The 15882-nt window shown below is 34.3% G+C and overlaps 1 protein-coding gene across 1 annotated transcript in view; it reads left to right on the top strand.

Moving 5' to 3' along the window:
• LOC145661016 (uncharacterized) overlaps positions 1 to 15320 on the top strand; it is a 96940-nt gene extending 81620 nt beyond the window's left edge. Inside the window, exon 2 of the mRNA XM_081726452.1 lies at positions 15174 to 15320. The gene's annotated coding sequence lies outside the window, so the exon portion shown is untranslated. The remainder of the gene's footprint in view (positions 1 to 15173) is intronic.
• Positions 15321 to 15882: the final 562 nt, after the last annotated feature.

The raw sequence follows: 15882 nt of genomic DNA on the forward strand, positions 1-15882 counted from the left end.
CTGATTAACGTGGAATCCAAACCACATGAGCTCCTGCCGGGAATCGAACGCGGGTCTCCTATGCCAAAGGCATGTACGCTAACCGCTTAGCCACGAAATAGCTCTTCCTATTAACGTATTACTCTCCAAAATACTAGGTTTCTTTAATGCCACTTGTGTATAGTCAAGTGCTCCGATAGCACCCGGAAATGTATATTGTTCTTGCCACTCTGCCTTTGCTGTTTGTATATTACGCACACTTCCGGAAACAATCCATTTTCAGGTAGTCATAGACAGTACTTTGAGCCACACCAGAATCCCCTGACATTCCGACCTTGAATTCCGGATCACTCACGTAACGCAAGAAAACCAAGGGCACCGATTTCTCTGTAAATTGGGGGGGGGAGGGCATTCAGATGCAGAAGGTATATATATCAGGATTTTAAGACAAATTGCACTCTAATTATGCCAAATATTCTATATTCATAAATACAATAGGGGGCCCACATGAGCTTTGGGGGGCCCGGGCCTCCTGGCCCCCACAGGATCGGCGCCCTTGAAGAAAACCCGCACCTTTTCATCATTACGTAGTCCACCACCCCGAATTTCGGTTGATTCTCCTTTAAAAATGTTGTGCTAATCACTACATTTTCTTTCATAAACTTATAATGCTTTTTGTAATCTCCATTTCCAACATTTCTATGCAGTTTATAAGTTTTTCTACGTAGTAAAACAATCATATACTCTGCGATATTTCGCACGGAGTCACCTATTTAGCTTGCTCCACAAATTTGGAGAAGTTGCTAGCATCACAGAGGAGTCTTTGATTTTTATTGATATCAAACTCAATAGTAGTAGTTACTCGGCTCGAGAATAGAGGTGTGGTTACTTCAAAAGGGCGGGGCTTCTCCGAGGTCAGCCGAGACGACTAGTGCTCAGTTCTCTTTTTATTGATACCAATGCGAGTAACTACTTCAAAATTGGGCGTAATGAGTAACTTCTCCGTTTTATTGATATCACCCAATTAGTGCTACTGCGTATTGTGAAACATTAAAGAAATTACGGCGGGCAATACAAAATCGACGGCGAGGTCTGTTGTCTACAGGCGTCATTCTCCTTCATGACAATGCCAAGCCCCATGCAGCTGCGGAAATACAACAACTTCTGCAGCAATTCAAGTGGGAAATCTTCGACCATCCACCGTATTACCCGGACTTGGCCCCTTCGGATTTTCATCTCTTTACGAAGCTTAAAGACTTTCTGGCGGGAAAAAGATTTGACAATGATGAAGAACTTAAACGAGGCATGACTACGTATCTCAATACGCTGGCGGCGGAGGACTATGACGCTGGAATACAAAAACTCGTCACACGGTATGACAAATGTCTCAATTTGCTTGGTGATTGTGTGGAGAAGTAGTGTAAAGTATGCTCTTTCCAATAAAAATGTGTATATTTGTTAATATGTATTACTGTGTCTTTATTGCACAAACGGGTACCACTTTCCGGATGGCCCTCGTATATGGTTTCTGTATTTTTTTTTTTTTTTGCAACAACCAGAGTAATTAAAACTAAGTCATTGAGGAGTAAAGCATAATCTATTTTCCAGACGTCTTCAATTATGTTCGACGTCAAATCAAACGTAATCAGATAACTACGTTCGAACAAAGTTCTTTACTCTGCCCACGGAAAAGGTCAAGACTAGTGCACTTCCTGGACATGTCAATGATGCGTGCGTAGATACTACACAAAGAGAACCGAGAAGTGTAATAAAAGTGAACCATACGCAGTGATAGGCATTCAGTGGACTGAATGTGAGCGAGACTTCTCAACCTCAGAGAAGAAAATTATCCATTTTTGTCTTTAAAATTATCGAGTATTGCAAATAAATACATATATCGGATATTCGTTACCCTCGTGATAGCAATAATATATAATAAACTTATGTAGTAATGTGCAGCATCGAATTCCAAATCCAACTCACTATCATAATCATTTTTAAAATCTTTACTAACATTACTCTAAACAACAACAATTTTTGCACCCTCTCGTACACCAAATCGTAATTGAATCTTAAAATGGATGCAGGAATACTGTTTGCCCATTCTGAAATCGTTATTGATTTATTTTAGCGGGAATGAGTGTTAAAAACCTTGTGTGTGTGTGTGTGTGTGTGTGTGTGTGTGTGTGTGTGTGTGTGTGTGTGTGTGTGTGTGTGTGTGTGTGTGTGTGTGTGTGTGTGGTTTATAATTATCTAATGCTCACCTACGGCTTATTTGCATACTCAAACACTGTAAGAAGAAAAGTGTGAGTTTCCAAATTATTCACCTATTATCGCAAGGACATTATTGTATATAGCATTTAGGCTTAATTTTATCGTATATCACGATAAATTATCGTTTGGTGGGTTGCCTGATGTGAGCGTGATGAGCGTTTTACACACGATGGGTTGACATAAATATTGTCCGCATTAACATCAATGGGAGTTCAGCTTCGTACACAGTGAAGTGTTTGATTCTGAAGCATGATAACGGGTATGAAATTTTCTGTGAATTGATTGGTCGATGGCGTCTTATGAACGCTAGCTCGTCAGTTCGCATACTTTCGTCGGCTTCCAATGATTGAACAATCACAGTTAATTTGGGTTACGATGGGTATTTGAAGATCATTCTAGAGTAATAAATAATTCGAGCTTTACTTCGCAAATATGTCATACAAGAAAGTGGCGAAGAAATTAAAACAGGGCACTGTAATAGTGTGTGATACAATTAAGAAATCCGAAACACGTCAACCTACACAATAACTTCTCATTAATAAAGGCTCTGTAGATAAATTTGAACATAGTTTAATCTAAAAAGAGGAAAATCAACACAGAGGCTATGTAGTTGAAATCCACGCTTAGCAAGAAAGTGATTCAGTTATAAAATAAATACTAACTCGCACAAAGAAGAACACTAACACTTCTAAATCACTTAGTCCTACACAAACAAGAAACATAAAACAACGCATACTCACTGGAAGGAAATACAGGGTGTTCCACCCAAAAAGCCGTGATTTCAAGCCGCTACAAAATTTATTTAAATAATAGTATCGTAATATATACGTAAATCCACAGCAAACAAACTATAAATTTTGTTTTACAATGGTTTTTCATTTTGCATAGTCCAGTATAATAATGGATAACCGTAGACTTATGTTACAGCAGAAAATCTCATTGGTGAATTGGTTCATTGAATCACGCTCCCTTGTTAGTGTCCAACGATGATTCCGACTGGAGAATCATTGTGTCTAGGCAACATCTACCAAGTCCATATGGCGTTATTTTGATCAGTTCAATAAGACTGGAAATGTTACACGACTTCAAAGAGGGGGATCCACACCAAATGTGTGTAAAGAACAGCTTATTGCAGTAGTGATTCTGCAGCGGCATCTGTTGTGAGTAGCCCGAATAAAAAATCTTTGCGACTTTTGCAGGCAGAAATACAATATCCGTAACATCATGTTGGTGTATTCTGCGGAAAGACCTGCAAATGATCACCTACAAAATGCAGATGTTTCTAAAATTAAGAGACATTGCAAAAGGAAGACGTCTGCATTTTGCAAATCATTCAGTGTGTTAATTGCTGATGACCCAGACATTATTGAAAACTTGTGGTGTATAGACGAAGCTTACTTTTATCTGTTAGGTGAAGTAAACAAACAAAATGTAAGATTTTTGACAACAGAAAATCCACATGAAATTTTAGACTCACCTCTGCATCCGGAAAAGGTTTTGATTGGGTATCAAAATGTGGCATAATTGGACCTTTTTTTCTTTGATGGCTATGCCACATCAGAAAATTATTTGGAAATGCTTAAGCATTACTTCTATCCTGGAGTTCGTCATAAAAGGTGTCCACTTCGTCGGCAAAGGTTCCAGCAGGATCGAAATAAGCCGCATACAACAGAGTCTGTCCTTAATTTCCTTCACAGAAAATTCCGCAATCGTATGATCTCTAATCGCTATCCATTGTTTATTTGAACAGACTTAGAGTGGCCTCCATGCAGCTCAGACATTAAAACTTGTGATATTCTTATGGGGTTATCTCAAGCAGGAGGTATTCAAGCTTAAACCCTGATCTTTAAATGAATTAATAGCAAACATTGAGCAGTGTACGGTAGAGGTTTGTCACGTCACCCTTGGTAAGGTTTTTGATAACATGTGAATCAGGGTCAGGGAAGTGTCCAATCGTCAGAATGGACACTTCAATAATCTGTTACGTTAAACTTTACTGTTACATTAAACTTTAGTCTTTCACTTACAATACCATGTAATTTTTTTTTTACTATAGTCATCAATAAAACACGTTGTTGCACTTCAAATTCACGGCTTTTTTACTGAAACACCCTGTATCACCAAATACACAAATAAAGAACACAAATGTGTCAATTTCACTCAGCGACACTAAAAGACGACACAAACTTATCTCCTCGTACACTTGTGTTATTATGGACGTATAAGAAAACATCAAGTTAGAGTATGTATGTGAACTTCAGAAAAAGAAGATGCGATTTTGGTTACAGAAGAATATATTTCGAAACGAACAACTCAACAACTTCTAATTATACCAGTGAAATTACTAGAAAACATAAAGTTATCTATTCAGAAACACTTCAAGGCCAAATTTGTGCAGGAATTACTGCCAGTATGAGCATATAATGCAAGAATGTTAGGAGCCACCTATTTGCTGTAAATGTAATGAAATACATTATTCGCCATGCAATTTGCCTGTTTAAATATGAACTTTTGAGAAATTCGCCTAAAACAAAGTCATGGCATAGTATTAAGCAAATGGCATAGGATACAAAGTCAAACAGCACTGAAGTGGGAACGCTAAAGATTTGTTAATGGAGATATAAGTATACCACTGTGAAGAAAGTGGTTGTTAGATTGATGCAGCATGCTGGTTTGTTTTTTCAAATGAAATATAAATATAAAATTACTTAAATTAAATTTGAGTATTAAATAAAAAATTATACATAACCAAAATATCAATTTTCACGATGTAATGAATTTGAAGAAAAAATCAGTAAAGCAAAACCATTAAATTCTAGTACATTTAAACGAAAACAGGAAATCATTCTCCGTATACATCAATGGACAAAAAATAAAGATGGCGTGCGTACTTGACGCTGCTAATTAAAAATATTAATAAACATGATGAAATAAAAACATAAATATTACTTGAACATAGATCCAAATAGTAATTGCTACTAAAACTGCTATCTAGCTTCACAACACCACACATTTTTCTCTTCAATTGCAATAGTTGTATTACTGCGATATAAAGTTATCAATGAACACTTACTGTATGTGTTAATTTGCATGTGGAAATATGGGTGAACATGATTGATAAAATTTGCGATTGCTTAGAAGAAGAAAAATAATAACACATATTTAAAAAGAAATTTATCGTTATTAGGAATGACTACTGTGTTTGAAGAACTGAAATAACCAAACATCAAAGAGAATGCAGATTTGCATATTTTTTGCTTTCCTACTTGTTACTCGTACGTTTTCGTATACTAATGCTATCCAACTGAAAGAGCGCTCTATATCAAATGAATCATCTGAATCAAATGGTTGTCCTAGACCTTTTGTAACACCAGACATTAATTTGTCTCAAGTAAGTTCTATGCTCGCTCGTAAGTTAGGTGTAGGTCTTTTGAGATATTCTAAGGCTTTTTTTTTAAATATTTAAGATCTCTAAATTTAAGAAGTAGATTATTGTGAACTATCCTTTATCGCGGATAATATCTGGATAAAAAAGTAAGTAGCAGTACACCACGCAAAGGAATTTGCTTCATCACTGTATACAAAGTCACTGTACTGAAAATTGAACAAAATTTTTGCGTTTCTCCTCACATGTCATTCACCACTCAAAAAGTTTAGTAAGATGAATGACTATTTGAAAATAGGAAATATTTAAGTAATTAGATTTGTGAAGTATACAACGATAATTCTCTTTTCATGTAATTTTTTCTATTGTCATTTTAGGCAATATTAGATTTGTAAATATGCACAAGTCAGACAATTTTAGTAGAAGAAGAAGAAGATGCAAATAATATAATCATCTTTGAAATAATATTATATATCTTTAATGTATATAATTGAATGTTTTTGTGTAACTAAGGACGACGGGTTGATCGTCGTCGTAGCAACAAAATATAAACAAACTAAGTGGTACTGGAAGCCATCTTATAATAAGGTAAGTTTGAATGTACGAAGTATCTCACCTTTAAAGTCCAAATAAAGTGGAATAAAAATAATATTTCTGTAATCTTATGTGGCTCAATTATAGTTATAAGAACCAGTGACTTAGGGTATAACGTAAAATGGTAACTGAAAGTTCGGGAACTTTGTGTAAACGTTTGTTTGTTGTTTAAGTAGAAAGTCTTTTAGTTTCATTATAGCACTAGCAGCGTTCACCCCGCTTCGCTGCGGTCACCCCGGAACGCAATAAACTTTGTTACTTAGATAATTTTTACTTTTTCGCTTTCAAGTGATATGATAAAAACCATAGAAGATTGCACTAATGTTAACATTATATCGCCTGTCATTTATGTTAACCCGCCCCGCTTCGCTGCGGTCACCCCAACCCGCCCCGCTTCGCTGCGGTCATCCCGGAACGCAATAAACTTTGTTACTTAGATAATTTTTACTTTTTCGCTTTCAAGTGATTTATAGCGCCTGTCAGTTATGTTAACCCGCCGAGTCACAGGGTCATGCGGGTTGCATATAAATACGTTTATTTTTATACCTATGATGAACTAATAACAAAGGATTTGTACGTATGGACACCTGAATGGTCAATTATCTCAAGACACTGGTAATTGAAAATTAAAGTGATATGATAAAAAACATCTAGGGTCCACATCCTAACAACCCCCCAAAAATGAAAGAAATCGGTTCAGCCGTATTAGCGTGATGAGCGGACAAAGGATTTTTTGTACGTATTGACACCTGATTGGTCAATTATCTCAAGACACTGGTAATTGAAAATTAAAGTGATATGATAAAAACCATCTAGGGTCCAAATCCTAACAACCCCCCAAAAATGAAAGAAATCGGTTCAGCCGTATTAGCGTGATGAGCGGACAAAGGATTTTGTGCGTTCTCTTTTATATATATAGATAGTATTTCCACGAACTGATTAGTATTTTGTATCTTGTACATTATACTAAGCTTTTAATCACAGCAGCAGTGTATGTAGTCTATCACGTGGAGGTGATATTCATATATGCTCCAATAGAAATGCGTTTGAAATAGATTTTCGATTCTCTATACCTTTGGGTCTACTGGATAGATCACGTTCATCAACGAACTCGAATCCCAAGTTCTGACTCTCTATATTCATAAAGCAGTGCTTGAGATTTTGTGTCTCCCAGATGGACACTAGGACAAATACAAGAAATACATAAAAGAGTATTCGGTAAACCGAACTTAATACAACAAAATGAGCAAGGTTATGTGATAAAAATATATTAAAAAAACATGCAATAGCTTCAACACACTAACTTTGTCCTCATCAGATTTTTACTTCTTCTCCACTGATGTATAATACGTGTGCAACTTTTTCGCAATGAAAACGACAAATACGCACTAACCTGTGCTGGGTGCTTACTAGAAACTAGCTTTGTACCTATTTAGGTTCAGGGTGGTGCGAAGATGGAGATCACGCGAGATAGTTCAATGGTGTGTTCTTATCAAAAGAGGTATTATAGACTGTACGTGTGCGAAAATAATTTACCATGAAGTGCAAGTCGTCATTAAAAGCCGTTGCATGACCTTCGCCCGTCTTGGTGATTCCCTGTGAGCTTTTCAACGTATTCTAATGGTTTTCTATTCTTCGTTTTGTAAGGGGTCTGTCCTGGTTCGTATATTAGTAATCTTCAAAATAATTCGAAACGTTTTAACACTTTCTTAGCTGGTTTTTAATAATTGACCATGAGAAGTATACATAAACAACTTTTCTGTATATTCAATAAGATGTCTACACCTTTTATACAGACACTTATTTACTCGACAAGATGTCTACGTACATGTTCATTTACTTACGACGTTGCTATAGTAACAACAACTCTCTTATTTTAGTTACTGATTACAATAATAATATCTCGAAATCTCTATATATCTTTCTTTTCTTTATACATAGTATTGCTCAACTAATTCGCCTCTGATCCCTTTCTGTAAATTGGCAAAGATTGTTAATAATACATACAACGTTGTCGTTGTAGATGTCGCTCGGACGGGACTTCCATAATAATTCTGCTATGAAGGAAAGAACCCTGGGTTACATATCATGAAACATTTACCTTTTGAATAGCTCTCGTATATTTAATATCAACTTTAACACTCATATTCTACTTTTCCTTTCATAAATATATTATCATTATACATTTTTATATTTATCAATATATCTCAATATCAATTATGACGAATTACAATTGTTATGAATGAGGCTATTCAAAAATCAAACTTTACTGATAGTTTACTTCTAGGGTAAAAATTAACTATTCATTCATATACAAACAACACTATTTACAAACAAAGATCTTCATAGTATTAAATACTGATAGGATCAGAAGATAACAAAGTTAGAATACCTAAACACATTGATGATTATCATTTAATACATTAATAAACTTTTGAAAAATGAAGAGATTCGATATTCATTATTCTTATTCTTTCCATATAATAAGGTGCATTTATCTTATAAGTCTGTCATTATCTTCATAAGTTTACATTAAAATTATGATCTTTTATTTTTAAATATTTATAATAATAACTCATGAAATTCGAAAAGAATAAAAACATGACAACAAGAATAGCGTCTTATAATAAAGCTTTTAGATAATTTCTTATCATGAAACACAAATCAATACTTCCTCAAATTAATACTATAAAAGGAAATTGCAACAAAACTATAAGGAATAAATTCAATAACATTTTCAGTTAATTGCCATAAATTAACTTCGTCAATACTTCGTCAATGATTTGCTCCGTAAATGATTTGCTTTCTACATATTTAACAAGATATTCATATAATTAATTATGAGATAACTTTGCAAAAGACATGAATCACAAATATAATTACATTAATTAACATACATTATAATAATAAATCGAATAAAGAACATAATAACCATAGACGTAAGTAAAGGTCAATTTAATACAAATCCATCGGACGCCTTTTTGTCAGTTCAAGTTATACGTTCAAAGGGTTCATTTAAGGAACATTGTATAGCAGAATCTTGTGTACGTTCTTGTCTTTCATAGCATGATACCATATTTTGATTCCTATTTACGGAATTCCTGCCATCTGCAAATTGATTTTGTGAAGATCGGCGATAATTATTACTCCTACTGAAATTCCTGTTGTTATTTCTGAAATTTCTAGCTCCATTTCTATAATTAGGTTGCGTTTGATTTTCGGTACCATTATTACTACTCATTCTATTATTGAAACTGCGAACATTAGAATCATTTTCAGGTTGTATATCTACATTACGAACAGAAGCATATTGTGTCTGATTACGTGCATAATTACCCTGACCTCTATCCTGCATTTTATTGTTATTCTGAATTGCAGACTGACTCTCATAACTCTGAATGAGCATAATTAAATGATTGAAGTTGATGCACTGCGCCGACATTAGCAATTGTTGTAGTCTAAATGGCAGTAAGATCCTAATAGAAGCTATAATTCGGGATTTCGGATGGTTTGGGTTTAATGATCTTAACTCATGATATGTAGATACTACGAATTCAGTAATACTCCGGTGTAACTTTGGATCGTAGTGCTTCGTTCGCAAAACGACATCTCTATTCGCTACCATAAAATAGTTTTCATAGTTTGATAGAAGAGCATTCTTAAAATCTGAATACGTATGAAGACTACCTTGGATGGCTTTAAACCATGTTAAGCAGGGTGGCAACAAGATGTGCGGTACTAGTTTTAAGAACTGAGACTCATCTACCCCCATGAGCTCATATTCATCCTGAAATTTTTCGAGAAATGCATTAGCGGGTATATCTCCTGGCACGCCACTAAATTTTGTAAGCGACTTAACTTCGCTAAATCGCAACTGTTTACCTGTGTATGTCTTCATACCTCTACTGGAGATGTGTTCGCGTCTGGATGTTTGCTTTACTCTACCTTCTTTTTCACTACTTTCTGCATCACTCGAAGATCCATTAAATTCCAAAGTCGTTCTGGGAGGACGATCAGGTACCCAACCTGTGGCTGTAGGATGATTCGTGCCTTCGTTATCTTGAAATGGAGATCCGGGAATACACCTTTCCTTGATGGAATTTACTTCGTCTCGTAGTAACTTAATATGGTTTTCGTGGGCATTAATTTTTGATTCTAGAACATCCATTGATTCTTGCATTTCTGTGCTCCTTTGTACTACCTTTTCTATTTTCTCTTCATACTTCTCAAATTTTTCCAGTACATGTGTGTTCATCTGATTTAGCTGATGTTGAACACGGTCCCATCTGTCTTCATTACATTCATTTAACTTCACTATTTTTTCCTCAAAGTTGTTAGCTAACTGTATTATCTTATGGTAAAATTTTTCTTCAAACTGTTGTATTTGTTCGGACTGGTTCTTCATTTGCTCAGATTGGCTTCTTATTTGCTCGGATTGTTTTTTTTTTATTTGCTGAGCCAAGTCCTCTAAAATGTCTGTCAAATTTTCACTAGGAGTTGATTCAGGATACACACTTTGTTCACAACTTATATTATTACTTGTCGTACTCATGGCTATATTTCGATGAATTACTTTTCCACTTCTCAATAGGGTAATATTAAGGTCGCGTTGAAAGCTTGCCGTTTTTACTGTCCTTCGAAACGACAATTAAACTCCCGGTGGTGAGGCACCAATTTGTAAGGGGTCTATCCTGGTTCGTATATTAGTAATCTTCAAAATAGTTCGAAACGTTTTAACACTTTCTTAGCTGGTTTTTAATAATTGACCATGAGAAGTATACATAAACAACTTTTCTGCATATTCAACAAGATGTCTACACCTTTTATACAGACACTTATTTACACGACAAGATGTCTACGTACATGTTCATTTACTTACGACGTTGCTATAGTAACAACAACTCTCTTATTTTAGTTACCGATTACAATAATAATATCTCGAAATCTCTATATATCTTTCTTTTCTTTATACATAGTATTGCTCAACTAATTCGCCTCTGATCCCTTTCTGTAAATTGGCACAGATTGTTAATAATACATACAACGTTATCGTTGTAGTTTTCCCTCGAAAGCTCCTTGACTCTATCTGAACTGTTAATAAAAACATCAAATATACTTTAAAAAAGTTTTGAAGTTGCTTTTCCTTCATCTTCTACTGAAACAAAACTACAGTGACGGATCAAGAAGGTAAGAACTGGGGGAAGGGGGCAGCCAGAATCCAGACTATGATAGGTATATCATGAGTTTACTATAAATTTTCAAAAAATATATAAATAAATCATAAATTATTTTAGTCATTCGAAAACTGGGTGGGGGCTAAACCTCCGGCCTTGGGATAGATCCGCCACTGCCAAATGACACAAAATAATTTTAAAAAATAATAAGCTATATATTTTTTTAGATATTATGTTTGAGATAAGAGGAAAACAACGAGTTTTGTAGCTGCTGCTTATATGTGGTTTATTTCCTGTTGATTGAATTGTACTGCGTCCCTGTTTCTTTATTTTCTTTGGTAGGTGAATATTTTCCAAAAGTAACTTAATTTGAAATTTGTTCCTAAATACCTGAAGACATTTGGAAAAATTTAAACAAAGGTCGGCATCTTAAAGAAAATATAGTCTATGTGACGCATTTACGTATATATGATATGATTTTTATCTTTCTGTTCGCGTTTCGTCTTTCCACGAACGCGGTTCTTTCATTTAAAGAAAAAAAATCATTCAAAAGTTCCCATTCCAGTTTCAATGCTTTCGTTGTATTGTTTATGCATAATAAGTGCTTCTACTGTAATTCTATTTAATTTTAATTCATATGAAAGGTGAATGAGTCAGATATCGGACAAATATTTAGTCAAATTGCTCATAACAATGCAGAACTGTGATCGAAATCAGTGATTTTGTATCAAATTCTGATTAAGTCCATAATTCTTAATTAGAAGTATCTCAATTTCATATTACCAAAGAAGAAAAGTATTTCAACTTTGAGTAACTATTGGCAGTTAGTTATTGAAAAACTGTTAATAAAGCCAAATTAACAACACCTTTCAATAAGTTCCATTTAAATATCGTGGACAGACATTTGATCAATCACAACCAAGTACTTCTTAAAGTCTTTCAGATTTGTCGTTCACCAAGTCTTGTAGTTGTTCTTACAGTTTTGTGTAAATTATCAGTATATTTGCGTGTCTATCATGGTTAGTGTTCTTAAGTACTGTGAGTAAGATTGGCGGTATTAGGCCTATAGTGCGCAATCTTGCTATTTTGAAAGTTCTGGTGTGTAGTAAATTTTTTTTTCACTGCAGTAGTTTACCTTCAAACCGTAACTCTGGGTCTCTATTAATAGTATAAGATTTAAGTGCAGTAAAGATTAATGTTATGCAGGCCCGGACTGGCTATGTTGAGGGCCCTGGCGCTGATAGCTGCTTGGGCCCCACAAACTGTTTATAATGTCATTTTACATTTAAATTGCAAATCACTGTTAGGAAAATGTAAATGAGCTAGTAACTTTCAGTAATGATTCGTTTAATTACTGCAAGTTTCAAAAAGGTAAGATGTACCTGTTTTAGAAACACAAAACTGATCAAGAATCAATACAATATTAGAACGTTAATAGTTTTCACGTTTACAGTACTTGTTTTAATAACATCAATTTCAGTACGTCAATAGGTTTGGTTATTTCATCAACAACCAGATCATTGTATATATTTGAAAACGTCTCTTTTAACTGCAATAAGTATTAGAGGAAAGAGCATCTAGTTGGTCATAGAGAACCTTAAGCGATTCTTCACAATTTTTAGTTTGAAAAAAAAAAGAACTCTCGGAAATTACTTGCGTACTGGGCAGAGTCATATTTTTAATATTGAATACAAATTTGGAAAGAGACCTGGTTGGGAAGAAAGCTCATGCACAATTTTGAAAGCACACGATAAACATTTTGAGCACTTCTTCTTCTCTTGGCTTTGGTATTCATATAGAAGTTCATCACATTGTTCGGAGTTATCATCTCCTTCACTGTTTTCATCATTTTCCTTTGCCTTTGAGAGGCTCTCAGTTTGTAGAAGTGTGGAGTAATATATGGCAAACTGCTTCACTTCCTGTATAAGTTTCGATCTACTGCATTTCGTGAGTGCGTAGACATTCTGAAACACGTTTTCAGGGATTTCTTTGTTAGTTAGAATCTCATCATATTTCTGGGAGGGTATAACCAAGAGCAGTCAATTAAAATATCCTTGATTGGGACAATCTGTCAGAAATGCTGTTTATAGCCGAATCTAAAATATTGAAATATATTGTTTTCAATTTTAGAATCGGAGAAATTCGCCTACTATCATCTTCAGAGTTCACCTCTCAGTTTTTTCCTCTGTGGATTTTTTTTTTTCTGGAAGAAAATTTTTTGTTAGAATTTTGATGCCATTGTTTTTTTTAAATCCCAATTAACGTAATGTACTTTCCCAATTTCTTTAGCAAGTTTTCAAAGTGGTCAAAGTTGTTTTTTATGTATAAAAAATAAAATTGATGATTTTTTTAAAAGAACTACTTTATTTCTATGTTCAACATTCGGCGTTATTCGTTTTATCCCCACTTTTCAGCACTGGGCTCTCCCCGGGCTCGGGGGCCCCTGGCAATTGCCAGGTAGCCAATCTGGCCAGTCCGGGCCTGATGTTATGTATTAGAAACTATTCATTCTCCTGTGTTTGTTGTTGTGCCTTTGAGCAAGAGCAGTTCCCTTAGGACAAATTCGACAACATTCTTCTTTAGGGGGGAAAAACCACGGACTTCACGAACAGGCAATCTCCACCATGTGTAAAAACCACGGAGCTTTACAAACTACAGGCATACAATTTGCAAATCTACCTTCGTACCTTTGAGGAGAGTGTTATCTCCGACTTACTGTGTGTAGTAGACGAAATAGAAGGGAGTAGATATTATACTATTGCTAAATATGAAAACACAGTATTACTAAACTTGTGAACATTTATAGGAAAAAAAGTTGTAGTTTCGATGTAAACTCATGTCCAAAATAATTGTCGCATATCTATAACTTTCTTCTTGTAAGAATATGATTTCATAGTGATATTGCAGGGTACTTTTAATACTAATATGCGTATAATCAGGGAATGTATACGTGTGGTAAATTTCATAAGGAAATAATTATAAATACGAAAATTATAATGAGTAAAATAAAATGTTGCTGACTGGACAAGAAAATTTTATTTTCGTTTTATTGTTCTTATTTACTACTTTTTTGACATTTGCCACATACACGTCTTTGCCGATTATACACATACTAACATTATAAGAAATACCGGGCGAATTCATTGTGAAATTATATTCCTACAACAACATATTTATAGACATGCGACAATAATTTTGGACATGAGTGTACATCTAAAATGATTTTTAAACTAAAGGAAACATCGCAAAAATATGAGATGTAAAAAAAAATGAATGAGAAGCAAAATCCTTACGAAGCTCACGCATGAAATTCCATTCAGGAATGAAGTAGGAATTGCATGGATATTTTTTTAAGTACTTGTGCAATCTATATACGACTTCACGAAATTTTCCTAAGAGTGGCTCGCTTTGTCTCCTGCTGCTGTTCGTAGAAGTCATTATGTTCTCATTTTCGAAAATAAGCTTCTTTTTTTAATAATAATAATAACAGTGAGAAGAATAAGAATAAGAATAAGAATAAGAATAAGAATAAGAATAAGAATAAATATAAAAATAATAATAATAAAAGAATTCCAAACGTAAATTAAAAGTGCAACAAACTAATTTACTTTTCTTACTTTATTTTCATTACATGTTCTCTTCAGAGTAAGTGAATATTTAGAATTAAGTTCGTGATTAGCGATTTAAAGTTCTTAAAATTATTCTAACAAAATTATTTTTAAATTATTTTTCCTCTCTTTGTTTTGCTCATATTTACTACATTTCAGCTACTGGGACATTGGGTCGTGTACATGGCATCTGCATCTTTAATTGATTGCCTCCAAATAGATCTTCAATTACACAACGCAACAACAGCAATTCTGAGAAGTAGCTCCAGTCTCTACCTTCCATTCAATTCGACGGTTGTATGTAATATAAGCTCAATGGAGTGTCAGGAGATGGAAAGTAGAAACGGTGTGTGTAAGCATAAATTAAAATTTATTTCAATATGAGTTCTATTTATCATTGGTATTACATACAAAGAAAACAAGTGATTTCGGATGTAATCTGAGAATCTGACTTAGAAAGTACGGAACTATACATTTACTACTAGATTTTATTAAATGTATTTGAGACAACAACTAAAAATAGTAGTTCAGTGGAACTAGTAAACCAAAATTGCTATTAGAAACTAGTAATGCTCTATAACTAGTAAAGTAAAACTGCTAATAGAAATTAGTAACTTTCAACAACAATTTTTTTTTCACCTATCCGCACGAGCGGAGCTATGAGGGGCGTTAACACTCAACTTTTTGATAAAAAATAAAAAGACCCCCTATAAGATGGCCAAAAAGATTTAAAAAATGAGAAAAGAAATTGGTCAAAACTGAACTGTGCTCCCCCAGCAGACAATTCCTAACTCCGCCCATGACTATCCCTTTAAGTCCTAAATTTTATAGATTTTATTTTGAAGATTTGAAATATGTACTAAGATGT

The sequence above is a fragment of the Thermobia domestica genome, chromosome 9 (assembly GCF_964235325.1).
Source record: "Thermobia domestica chromosome 9, izTheDome1.hap1.1, whole genome shotgun sequence".
In the NCBI taxonomy this organism is placed as follows: Eukaryota; Metazoa; Arthropoda; class Insecta; order Zygentoma; family Lepismatidae; genus Thermobia; species Thermobia domestica.